Below are 13,261 nucleotides of genomic sequence, written 5' to 3'. Positions count from 1 at the left end.
CCCTTTTCTTCCACATGCAACAGATGTGGCCAACAGAGAGAAACACACCTGGATCACCGACCCAGACATCAGGACACAACAACAGAGCAATGCTTTTCCCTGGAAAACCAGAGTTTTGAAACCGCAAACGCGACAAAGAAAGGACTCCAAGTAAGACTGTAACAACTGGGATATAGCATAGTAACAGCATTAGGAAAATAACATATATATATTCAGTGAAGTGAATGTAAACTGTTTACTAATGTTGAATTGTGATATGTATTGTATTTACAAACTGTTAGTCTGTTAACACCAAATAATCATCCCATATGTTGGATAGTTAAAATATACGCAAACTTAGGGTTTGCATGTATTTTAACTAACATGATCTAACTTCATGATCTCATAACACCAAAGAATATATCGTTATTCTATTTACTCATATTCTATTGTTAGATAAAATCCCTGAATTCTCATTCAACTTAGTTTACCAACTCCACCAAGCCTACACAGCTTTCCCTCCATCTAGGCCTATGGTTTACGACCCTTTGTTCCCCTCTCTAACAAAGGGCCAGTACCTGGTCATGCGGCCAGCATGCTCATACATACCCTATAGTTAAGGACCCATGCACACTCACACACACACCCACACCCACACACTTGTAAATAATTTGTATTAGTTTGTGTTACTTTTAATCAATAAATTGGTGTTGATACAAAAAGGGTCTTGTGTCTGTATTACAGAATGCATGAATGAACCAACCTCTGCTGTTAAAGTCCTCACTTTATCCTTCAACCGTTAGTTAAATGACCAATATTATCAATTTAGTGTTAACTGAAGGTATATTATTGTATTTTAATTGAGATGAACTATTAATATTGAAATTTCAATAATAATTATTCAATTGTTAGTTGATATTTCAAATTGATGGTTAACTTTATGAGACTGATATGAGACTGATTCTTAGACATTGTAGTAATATTTATCTTATCATTTGTGCCACTTTATGAAAATTATATAACTTTTCATGATCAGTGCCACTGTGTGAAAAGACTCATATTCCTTACATAAATATTAGGACATTCCCTACAACGTGATACTGCGGGCGTCTCTCAACAAAGCACAAGCCACGACCTGGAACGCATTTGTAGCAGGCCCATTCACACAAAGAGTGATAACTATAAAGATAACTATAAACTATAATGATGTGCTGTTGCTCAAGTGTTCACACTACAACGATATTGGTGCCAAATATTCAGAGAAAACAATGGAGCTTTATCAACATGCTTTTATTTTACTCACTCTCTAAAGTAAATAACGACAGAGCCGATGGATTTGGGTTCATGAATTGCCGCAAAAGAGAGAGGAGCCAGCAGAGTCAATAATGCTCTTATCCGGAGCTTTACCCTTTACTTTAAACAGGAGATGATGAGAAACAACCAACATCAGAGGTAGCATGGTAATAGTAGAGCAAGAGTGAATTTTAAGGAAAAATATAACTCTATATACAAAAGCACAAAATTACTAATGGCACTAACACCCCCAGCCCCCCCATTGGTGACCCCCCACAATTTGCCAAAATTCTGTGGGAAACACTGCTTGCATGGAGTTAATGGGTCCAAACTGATGTTGTCCAGGAGGAATGGAGGCGTAAAGCTAACTTAAATTAGCCTGCTAGTCATTAGGCTAAAGTTGGGCTAACGCACTAGTCACCACACGACCAAGGAAAAAATTTGAAAATAATCAAAATCTAAAAATCAAGTGATGCTAACATGCTAAGCTAAGGTGCTAACAGTCCTAGTTAGCGAGGGGCTAACATGCTAATCACTAAGTTAATGGCTGTCCAAGGCTGAGTAGCCCAATCACCAAGGGATGTCTTGTATGGAGTTAGTAAACTGTAGGAATATGGGAGTATTATAGGAAAAAACCTAAGAATTATAGGAAAATCGTAGGAAAATTATAGGAGTACTATAGGAAACTATAGGAACATGGGACTATTATAGGAAACTATAGGAAAAACCCAAGAATTATAGGAATATCATAGGAAAACTATAGGAGTATTATAGGAGGACTGTAAAGTCATCAGACAGCCATGTGCTCGTTAGCAGCCGGCAGCTAGTGTGTAGCTAACACACGATGCCAAACTATTATAGGAGGACTGTGGAGGTATCAGACAGCCATGTGATTGTTATCAGCCGGCAGCTAGTGTGTAGCTAACACACAATGCCCAACTTATAGTAGGACTGTAGAGGCATCAGACAGCCATATGCTCGTTAGCAGCCGGCAGCTAGTGTGTTGCTAACACACAATGCCAGACAAGAGTAAGTTAAACTGCATAAATAAATCTAAACTAACACTATCTGCCAAGTCAGATATCAACATTTAATTCATAACAAAACTAAATAACTGATGCTAGACAGTGTTCATTGCAGCAGGCTGACCAAACGTCCACTCACCCCACATGTTGACTCCACACTCAGAGAACGTAGTCAGCTCTGGGCAAATTGCGTGGTAAGTCTCGCGGGAAGTCCCGCCTTCCCGGAAATGATTCTATTCCTTGTTGAAATCTTGTGTGCAGAGAATGACTGTTAGGGAAGCCCAAGGAAACTATAAAAGAAGGAAGGGTCATTACATCACTGTGTGCGTGAGCGCACATTGGTGCCAAGTGTGAAAACTTTCAGTTCGGCCAACATTGAGGTGAATGGGATCGCCATCTCCTCGTTTATGACCTGTCATTTTAACAGAATCATCGGTAATTTGTTGCATTGTTAACTAGCTAACATTTGATATATTGGTTGATGTATATTTCTTCAGACAGCTTGTATATTTTGCATTAATTTTGGATGTGGCAACCCCTCAACCAGGCTGAGAACTGGAGTTTTTCCCCACCGAATCATGTTGCCAATCATGATATTACTGGTCAGTGTGTTTTCTGATTGAACATAAGACAGCTGTAGGAAACAGGTTCATGGAAATGAATGTAAGATCATTGACTGAGATGGGAAGGGGGTGCTGGCCTCCTTTTCTCCTAACAGCAGGTAGTATTGTACATGTATTTGATTATAAATAACTAACCAACCATCAAACTGTTAATGATATTTACAGTGATAATATTCAGAAGGGCTAACATCAGCCAGTTCTCTCGATAATGTTTCCTGTCATTGTCAGGAGGTGGCGCTAATCACCAAATTTTAAATCTGGACCTTTATCACTTACGGGTACTTGTTACTTTGTTCGTCGTCAATTAACTAAGTTAGCATTTGCACTTTGTTTAGCTAACGTTAACCAGCAATATCTCTGTTGAGACGTCCGGTTTTTAAACCATTAAAAAACGTTAACGTTAGTAAGAAATAATCCTTGTGAAGGTGTAAAAGAAACAGACAGGGTTTGAAGAACATGCTTTATTTTTTCAGTCAGGGAGCTGCGGTGTTGGTGAGTGATAGCAAATGTTACAGTCCCTCTTAACCAGAAGTCCCTCTGGTTAAGGTAAGGGCAGGTTTGCGGTTGACTGGTTCCAAGGCAGAGCAGTTGGTTGGGCTGAGGCATGGGGTCACTGAGGTTAGGGTTTAGGTTGGTTGTTTGTAGATTTTTACCCAGAGCCCTGACCACAACTGTTTCAAAGAACTGTTACAAACCTCTCTTTCTCTCTCCTATTTACCTTTCTCTAGTTCTCTCCAGTTATAAACCTGTTGTCTTCCAGGAGTGCCAGTGTTAAGAGGTCCGTCACAGTTGATTGGCTGCACCTGAGGAGAGAGCGGCCTAAGGATATAAAAGGGTTGTTGTCCTTGGAGTTTCTCTCTTGTTGCTGAGCAGCCAGGACGCCCTCCACATGGCCTACACTTTAGATTAGTTTGCTTTTGGTGTTATTTTCCTTTCCTTTGCACCACTGATGCCTAACATTCCCATATTTCATTATGAGTTGTTATGCTTAGTTTAATAAATATATTTTTCACCTCATTAGTGTGTGGACTCTCTCATTTGTTGCAAGTCCTGAGCCCGTCACAGAGGGGCTTTTTTTCAGAGCTATCCAGGTTAGGCACAGGCCATCCACTGTAATTTGATTGCACTTCTGCTCCTTCTGACTTTGGAGTAGAAAGTAGTATTACCCCAATATGGGGTGAGGAGAACTTAGTGGGAAGAATCCCCTTGACTGGGCATTCAACTTGTGTGCCAGGACCGGCCCCGTTGTTCCCCACTCCACCCAAGATAGTAGGTTGTATTTATATTTATATTTAGGGTTAGGGCTAAAGCAAGGGCGTGAGCGAGAGTGAATCCCCCGTCTGTGTGTGTTTGATTGAGTGACGTTTGTAGCGTTATTGTTTAATCCCGGTGTTTTTTGTTTTGTCTTCCCCCGGCAGCTTTGGCTGTTCGGGGGGTTTTTCCCCTGTGTGTTTTTTGTTGGATGGATAACATGGCAAACAGACCCGGACCGGACATAGCGACTACGAGCAGGAACGCCGTTTTTGAAGTGACGGAGGAGATAAGTGGGAGAGTTTTGAATAAAACCCTCAATCTGAATGTCGAGATTGTGGGGGATGATAAAGTCACCATGATGGAGTTATTGAATGCGGTTAAAGAAACGTGTGGTTCATAGAGGCGGGTATTAGACAGTTGAAAGACATAATATATGAGGTAGTGCCGGGGTTTTTGCCACCTATCGCCATGTATGATACTGTGCGAGTGGTAAATGACGCCATGCCAAGGAGAACTATCATAAATTACATGAAGAGAATCAAGGAGTGTATTCCCGAGAAATGGGTAAAGCAGATTGAGGAACAAGCTGTGGAGAATAGGGGAGTAGGCTTACCACAATTAAAAATATTCAGAGGAGATAAATGGGTTTGCATGAGTATGTTAAAAACTAGAACATTGTATAAATGGTTTATGTCAAAGGAGCAGCAACCGCCAGCGTCCTTAAAGTTTTGGAAAAGTGTAATACCAAATACGGAACAAGAGAGAGTTTGGAAGAAGTGGAGAATTAAAGAAAACAGTATTGAATGTGAAGAAAATTATTATAAGATAAGACACAACTAAATTTATACGAATGTAGTATTACATCAGATTGACAGAAACATTAGTAGAACGTGTGATATTTGTAAAAGGGAACCTGAAAATCTGAAGCATCTGTTTATTGAATGTGTTGAATTATATGATTTCTTTGAAAAACTGAAAACATTATTGTTGATATGAACTCAAATTAATATCACAGTATTTTCCACTCTGGACTGTAGTCCTGAATGATATGGAGAAAATATGCGATGTGTGATATACTTGTTGGATATTGCGATGGCGATATGAAATGCGATAAATACAAAGATTAAGGCATACTATTTCAATGTGTCTCTGATTGCATGTGCTGACAATATGGACCCCAAAAATGAATATTGTTTGCTGTGTAATGAAATACATTTCCAGCATTAGTGCTAACTTTATTTGTGAAAATAATAGGCCTAAAGGCCAAAACCTAAAGCACAAAAGATGCTTCGTCATCCCACCCACCATCTTCTCCTTGTCTTTGATAAAATCAAAAAAGCTGAAAGCCTACATCTGAAAATTACCTGTCTTTTATATAAAAACAAAAAATCTGTAACAAATACAGTCAGCATTCCCTGAAAGCCTACATCTGAATGTTACAAAAATCTATTCAAGAGCATCCAGAATATGAAAAGACAGTGAGAATAAGGCTCCTCTCTTTTACATTACTCCTCCTATCTTCTCTCACATATTTTATAGTATGACATGTTAATGTTTATCCATAACATTTTACAGATTCTTGGACAAGAAAACTAGCATGTTTACTTTGCTTGGTCGACAGCAGACTCCCTCTCCTAGAAAAGAGAGAGAGATAAGAGAGAAAAAAGGTAAGATAAGTGCAGCATGTTAATATTCAAAACATACCTACTTGAATAAAACTGAACTTGACATCTGAGTTATTATGCTTTGAAGTATTTCATTTAAAGATCATTACAAATGTTAAAAGATCTTTACCTTCTCAGTTGTCTTCTTCATTTCAGACAGCAGCCTTGCCTTGATGTCCGTGAGGTTTTCGGTACTTATGTAGTCTGCCTTGAATCTGGGATCCAGGAAAGAGGCTGTGTCCAGTAGAGCTTGTGTGAAGGGGTCCTTGTATTTTATTTTCCATATAGTCTTCAACAGACTTCAACAGACAAAGAACAGGTATGATATGCTCACATAATCATAATCAAAGAGCGTCTTGCAGAGGCTTCAGTGCCTTGTTGCCGGCTTCAAGGACTTCTGCGTCCTTCCACAATGGAACCAAGTGTCGTGTGACAGGACTGCTGCTCCAGTATTCTCTCCATCATTTGCTGCCTTGTGCCCCATCTTGTCGGGCATTCTGTGATCAGAGCATGTTCTGGTAGGTTTAACTCTCTCTGGGGTTTCTTCAGTGCCTCCTCCTTCCAGCTGTGGGAAAAGTGTCCTACCAGCCTTTTACACATATCCCTGCAGCACGATCGATGTGATTGTCACCTTTGACTGCATTTTCTGGAAAGAAACAAAAAAACAAAAAGATTATGAACATTTTACTTGAATTATGAAATTGCAATAGCAAATAATTACAGTATGTGCATCTACATATGAGAGAGATTGGCAGTCATTTGTCTACATGCTATAGCCTACAACATGTGTAAGCAGATTCCATTAATGCCATACATTTAAATTAAAGCTACACTAAGCAATTTTCCGACAACTAGAAGGTAAACGCACACAGCAAGACTTCTGAGGCTGCAGAAGCCCCTTGGGACAAACTTAGCCATTCATTTATTTTAGCCATAAAATAAACGTACCTACGGAGAAATTTTGCCGGCTACCAGTCTCACTTTGCCTGATTTTTCTCCCGCTGAAGGTTACATGTCCCACAATGACAAGTGAAGAGGTAGGTAGCAAGTTTACTACTTGAAAACATTTACTCACTCATTTCATCGATTTCGCCATTACCAGAATTTTTTTCAGGAATGGGAGGGCACTGCACTGCAGACAGTAATCGTACTAACACCCAATTACTAGGTCTAATGAGAAAACAGACTGTTGTACATATTAAAATTACTAGGCATCTCACTTAAATCAAAATAAATACCAATGGCAAGATGCAGTCTGTGCCCAAAACACTGGAGTCTGGACCAGTCATTTAGTTGGGTGGATTTGATCATATTTGATCATACTAGATGCTCTTCACACAAATTCCAGCTGATAAAGCATCTCTCAACCCCTGGGCTGCAGTCAAAGAATTCTCTTTCTTGCTAAAATCTCAAAATTTTCTGTACTCTAGCACTTAAACATATTTAGCAGGAGCTCTAATCCAAAATCACTTTGATTACACCTACTGCTCCCTGGTTCGCCTGTGCCCCTAATGGTGCATTCCGTTGTACTCGGAACTCGGAGAAAAACGACTTCCAACACGGAAAAGTGCAACAGAACGGTCGTTCAAGTCGGAATTCCCAGTCGGAAATTTGGGCAAGATCTATTCCGCCCGAGTTCTCCGACAAACACAGCTGATGTCACAGCATCAATTCCAACTCGGAACTATCGACCTCTGACTTCCAGTGAAATGCACCATTAGGTCTTGCAATATCAGCTACAAACATCACATAAGCTGGTGAGAATCATTCGAAAACTTTCCTCCCTTTCACACCTCGACTCCTTTCAATTGGCTCGGGGTGCAGTTAACCAGATAAACCTGTCTTGACCATAAGATTATGTATGGTTCGATACTGAAATATCTTTGGGATTACTTCAGTCATGTCAGAGATAATCACACTTACTGTATGCCAGGTTTTTATCATCTCTTTCTTGCTGCCTTGTGTCACACTGCTGTTTTCTCATTCTGCTTTATTGTGTTATCCTTGACAATTTTATTGATGTGTACTTGAGGATCTCCCTCTTTGTTCAGGGCATCATTTTAATGATTATTAAATAAACTTAATCTTAACTTAATCATGCAGTAAATTAAAAATTATGAAGCAGCCAATGACAATTTCAACATAGTCCATTTAAACCATACTGAAGCCCAAGTACTGAGGTCTGTCGATCATGTTGTTGATTGACTGATTGGTTAATTTTCCCCCACCAAAGGGGGGACTATGGATCGGTCTCCGTCCGTTAGTTAGTTAGTTAGTTAGTTAGTCACACTGTAACGTTGACTTTGTGCCGCTAGGGGGTGGCATTGACAATGAATGGGGACTCAGTGGTAAAGCAGGTCATACAGTTAAAGTTATCATACAATGTGGGGGACAATGAATGGGGACTCAGTGGTAAAGCAATACAGTTAAAGTTATCATAGGTAACATAATAGTCTACACACGCTACACACTTGGCGACATCAGACTGGGTTGATGTGTTGAAGTGAGAGTCAATGGAGAATTTTTGGGCAAACCTCTAACCACAAGACACTGTAGTTATTGTACAGTTGTTGGACTGTTGTACTGTTACTGCACTCCACTGCACTACCACTGTGCCATCAGTGTTGACTACTTATCATATTATATCATATCATATTACCACTTACCTACTGTGCAATACCATATATCACTTATCGTATAGCATTTATATTATTCATAACACTCACGCTCCTGGTGTTGTATGTTATATTGTATATTGTATTATAAATTGTATTGTACATTGTCTAATGTACGGATTGTATTTATTGCGTATTGTAGTTCTTATATTTTGCACTGTACTGAGTAAAAACAGGACAATTACAGTTACATTTCAAGATATAACTTGTAAGCCTAATTCTGAGGAGAGTAGGCAACAGAAATATATGGTCAATCTGTCCTTTCATTGTTCCATACGAAAATGCATACAATTTCACTCATATTTTAAGTAGTGAAAATATGAGTGAAAACACATCACTGGTGGGGGACAACATGTTTACTATTTGCTTGTTTAACCATGAGTTGTTGCACAGCATTATCGGTTTTTCACTCTTACTATTTTATTATTTAGATAAAAGCCCCTATGTGTAGAATGTGTATCTGATTATATCATCCTCCAATTAATTTTGATTCCATAAAAGTTTGTCAGTAGAAAAATGACACCATCACAGACAAAATTGGTTTAGTCTATGTGTTGCTTTCAGTCTGGTCACTCTCTGTGTCTGGGGGTATGAATTGGCGCGAAGTGCTGTACTGATTTATGACAGAAAGTCAAACCAAACCAGGAAGAGAACAGACGCAGTTTGAAAGCAGACTATTTTCATAGATTGAACAGCGTGAAGCTAATCAATATGGCAGATAGTGGTAACATGGAAGACAGGACTCTGACTCTCGGACCCTCTGCACCAAAACAAAACAAGAAGCCTATAACAGAAGAGGCTAAAACAGCTAAGAGGGATAGGGAGGGCAGCGCGAGACCCGGAGCTCCCGGGAGCCCCGCGCATCGATTGGTTTGAAGTACTTCCCGGCAAACTCCGGTCAGCAAACTCCGGGAGCTCTACGGACCCATCGGCACCAAGCACTAGTCCCACAAGAAGCTAAAAGAGCTACGAAGGAGCGTGACAAGGCACGGGGACCGCCCAGAGTTAACTGCGCCCGGGCGTTAACTCGCCGAAGAGCTAGACGGGAGCTGAAGAGGTTTAAAGTCGAGATGAAATGAAAAATGAAAAATGAAAAATTAACCCTTTTAGATCACATCCCCGGTCATATTGTGCACCTATTTAACAATATATGCCAAAAAAAAAATACAAAAAATCAATTTCTTTGTATTCTTATATCAAAATCCAATCATGTTTTCTTCCTGTAAAACAAAATATGCTGTGTGCTTACGTAAGCATGAACCAACCAATTTCAACCAATAATATCATGACATCCACCCATCAATCATTTTTCAACCTCTAGCTAGCCACATCGGTCATATAAAACCGCACTTCACCGTTTCTGGTTCGTAGCTGACAGAGCAATATGGAGAGCGATAGGAAGAGATGTGTGTTTGGATATCAGTGGGCAAAAACTTTGTTTTCATATCCAAAACAATGTCGCTGAGGTCTAATTCATTCATCTCTCCCTTGTCCTCCTCCTGATCTAACAACAGGTGAGTGTGTGGAGCCAACAGTCCTCTGTAGCTCCGTATCGCGCTAAACTCTAAGCCCTGCCCACTGTTATGCGGTCCAATCAAATGCGAAGGATTTGATTTAAATCCCTCTTGTAACTGTACACCGCTCAAATATTCTGTTTCACTGGGAAATATGTCACAGTACAGAAGCTAAAGACGCTCTAACTTCCGTTTCAGTGGGACTTTAAGACCGACAGAGCTGGCTTTCTTTCTCCTACACATGTAAGTGAAATACCAATAAGGGTCTCAAATTGTGTTACCGAAGCTTTTAACATTTTTTTTTTAGGACCAGTGTGGTTTATACCTGCGGTTATGTGTAATGGCATAACGTTAGTTCATTTGTGTATTCAGCTACCTGTACAGCTACTAAGCTATGTAACCTAGCCTAGCAAATTAGCTTCACTTTGTCAGTACATAGCCGGTGTTCCATGCAGGACTGCCCCCCAGTACACCAGTATTCCCCGTGTAATAAAACATTTCTCCACTAGACGGCACATGTACTCCACAATTGAATCTGCACCTGTCTTTCACTTTCCTGAAGTAAACCTGAGTCTGCTCAGTGCTCAGTAGTGTCTGCACTGCTCTGCTGCGGGGGGAGACAGCTTGGTACGACGAGCAAACAAAGGTGTATTTTGCAAATGTAATACTTTGAATTAACTGGAGATTCATTGTCTTGTTCACAATCAATTATTTAAGCTTGTATTAATTTACTAAGGCCTCGGAATCTTTGATTGCTAACTTGATTGCGTGTGTGATGTGCGGGAAACAAGCTGTACTACATTCTTTACCCAGAGCCAGGCGAACATGCCTACTTTGTAAAGTATTGGGCTACTTGTACAGTCAAAATAGTTTTGTCGATTTTTTTTTTTGTCAAGTACTAATTTTAAATAAACAAGTTAAATGCTATTTCCTCTCAGCTTCATTTTGATATGCATGCAGGCTAAGCTTCTTGTTTTCTTACTTTTTCTGTGTTCAAAGCAAGTCACAGCTGTCTGAAATAAAACAGGCACCGAAGTAAAGGTTTTACATGTTAGTACAGATGTTGAAATGCTATTGTCAAGCAAAACACATGTATTGCTTGTTGATATACTATCAGCCTACCATATCAACCATGAAAAAATGTATTTCTCTTTTCTGCATATCTGTATCCCCAGACATGTCATCCACAGGTTAGTGCTAGATAAATTGATTTGATATTATATGAACTAACTCAGTAAAATGTTTGAAATTGTTGCATGTTACTGTTGAGGGTAAAAATTATTGATTTTAATCACCTTTTCCTGTTGCAATTTCTCTCCTTGCCTCTCACATGCAATACTTGAAAGACAAGTTTGTCATGATCATTGTGATAACTCTCAAAATGTTATAGGCCATGTACAGTGGAATCTCTAAGGGGATTCACCCCCTGTGATTATGCCTTGCTTTCTTGGTTTGTATGGTAATCCAATGCAAAAAATGTCATGACTGAAGTCAAGTCGGTCTTTAGTTTGTACATTGCAATCCTGGTTGATTTATCATTACTTGTGTATCAGAGCTAAGGCAAAGAATCATTCACATGAGAAGGCCTAGGCCTATATACAAGCCTCTTGAGTATTTTAGATGTGTGATTGGCCTACCATTCTACCACCTACCTCATTCACAAATGTACAGAAGTAGTGACCTCAAACTTTACACATGACACAACTCACTGTAACATAACCACCAGATAATATGGATATGTTGTCTTTCCTCGGATGTTTCATCTCCCTGTGTAGTTTGGTGAAAATCAAGGGATCTCCGTTTGCTGAAGGGTTCAATTCCTATGTGTTTATGTACTTTTCCCCTCATTCTTGAACCAAAGTCATAAACTGATTGGTCTTATGCCTTATCATTTAGGGTAGAAAGACATTGTCATGTCCAGAGACCTTCATGGGTCTTCGTGCAGGCCTTCCCCTGCTGGTGTGGGCTTCAGTCCCACCGGAACCTTCTCTGATGTTTTCCCCTACTCTGTACCCCTCTCAGCTTTCCTATTGTCTCAAGAATTTAAATAACTAAGGGGCCACTCTCAAAGCTAAATACTGTCATTAACCCAATATAAAGAGAAACCAGCAAGACTAGATCCAAGGTGTTTTTCATGAATTTCTCCAGTCTTTCCCCAGTCAGAAATTAAGAGAGGAATTAAGAAAAGCAAAACACAATAGTGGTCTAAGGAGCTGGTTTGGCACAGGAGACAGGCCACAGGAGGGAAAGACATGGGTTCAAGTCCCGCTCATGATGTTTGATGCATGTCGTTCCCATTTTTCCTGTGCCACTCCAGTGAATGCTGTCCAATAAAGTAACAATGTTTTAAATGTTCTTCACAAAAAATGATTAAGGTCATAGACCAAGTTTTGCTCAGTGAAGTAGTCAGATATAGTATATATAGGCCCACTTATTTGTAAAGTCATGAATTGTTTAGATTGTTTTGATTTTTTTTATAACTCAAACACCCATTTTTACCATCCATCTTATATTTAGGACAATCTAGAGATCTAGAATTTTGTTTTTGAACTGCAATTCACAACCTAAATATACGTTTGGACCCCTTTCCCTTTAAATAGCGTGTACAGAAAAGTACTTTATGAGGTTATATTCTTTTTGCCCGCTGAACCTGACAAGCATCCAAGGGAAACATATTTGTACAGCAAGCCTGCCTGCAGTAAACAGTGTCTTTGTGCCCAGATGACACCTGGCGGCTGAAATACGATACTACAACAGGGGGCAGTGCTGTATGGGAGGCAGGACTGTACGACGCTGGGGGGGGCACGCATGTACAGGGAGACAGCCTAGCGCGGAACCCCGGCTGCTGACAGTGAGTGGGGGTACGGAAGGGAATAGAACTATCATAGTGACTTAGAATCATCAGAATAGTAAATGTTGGATATGCTATGTTCACAGTGACAGCGATCCCCCGAACATCTGTTAACTCGAATTCTCGAATGTCATGTCACACTCATGATACTCAAGGGTTTCAAGATTTTGCATTCCAGCTGTGTCACTCTGGCCCTTTTCACTGTGAACTGATATGGTGCTTGATGCAAACTGTAGGCAGTCACAGCAGGGTCTGTGGCATAACGACGTTGTTGACAGTGTGTCTCTTGTTAAATGTCTACCTCCTATGGCTGCGTGTGTGATGTGCGGGAAACAAGCTGTACTACATTTACATGTACATATTGAAGAAAGAACTGACATTTC

The sequence above is a fragment of the Centroberyx affinis genome, unplaced genomic scaffold (genome assembly GCF_046629955.1).
Source record: "Centroberyx affinis isolate AG114_WGS23_722 - 3 ecotype Tasmania unplaced genomic scaffold, CSIRO-AGI_Caff_v1 ptg006441l_1, whole genome shotgun sequence".
Taxonomy (NCBI): Eukaryota; Metazoa; Chordata; class Actinopteri; order Beryciformes; family Berycidae; genus Centroberyx; species Centroberyx affinis.
The sequence above is the reverse complement of the archived record's forward strand: the minus strand, read 5'-3'. Positions refer to the sequence as shown.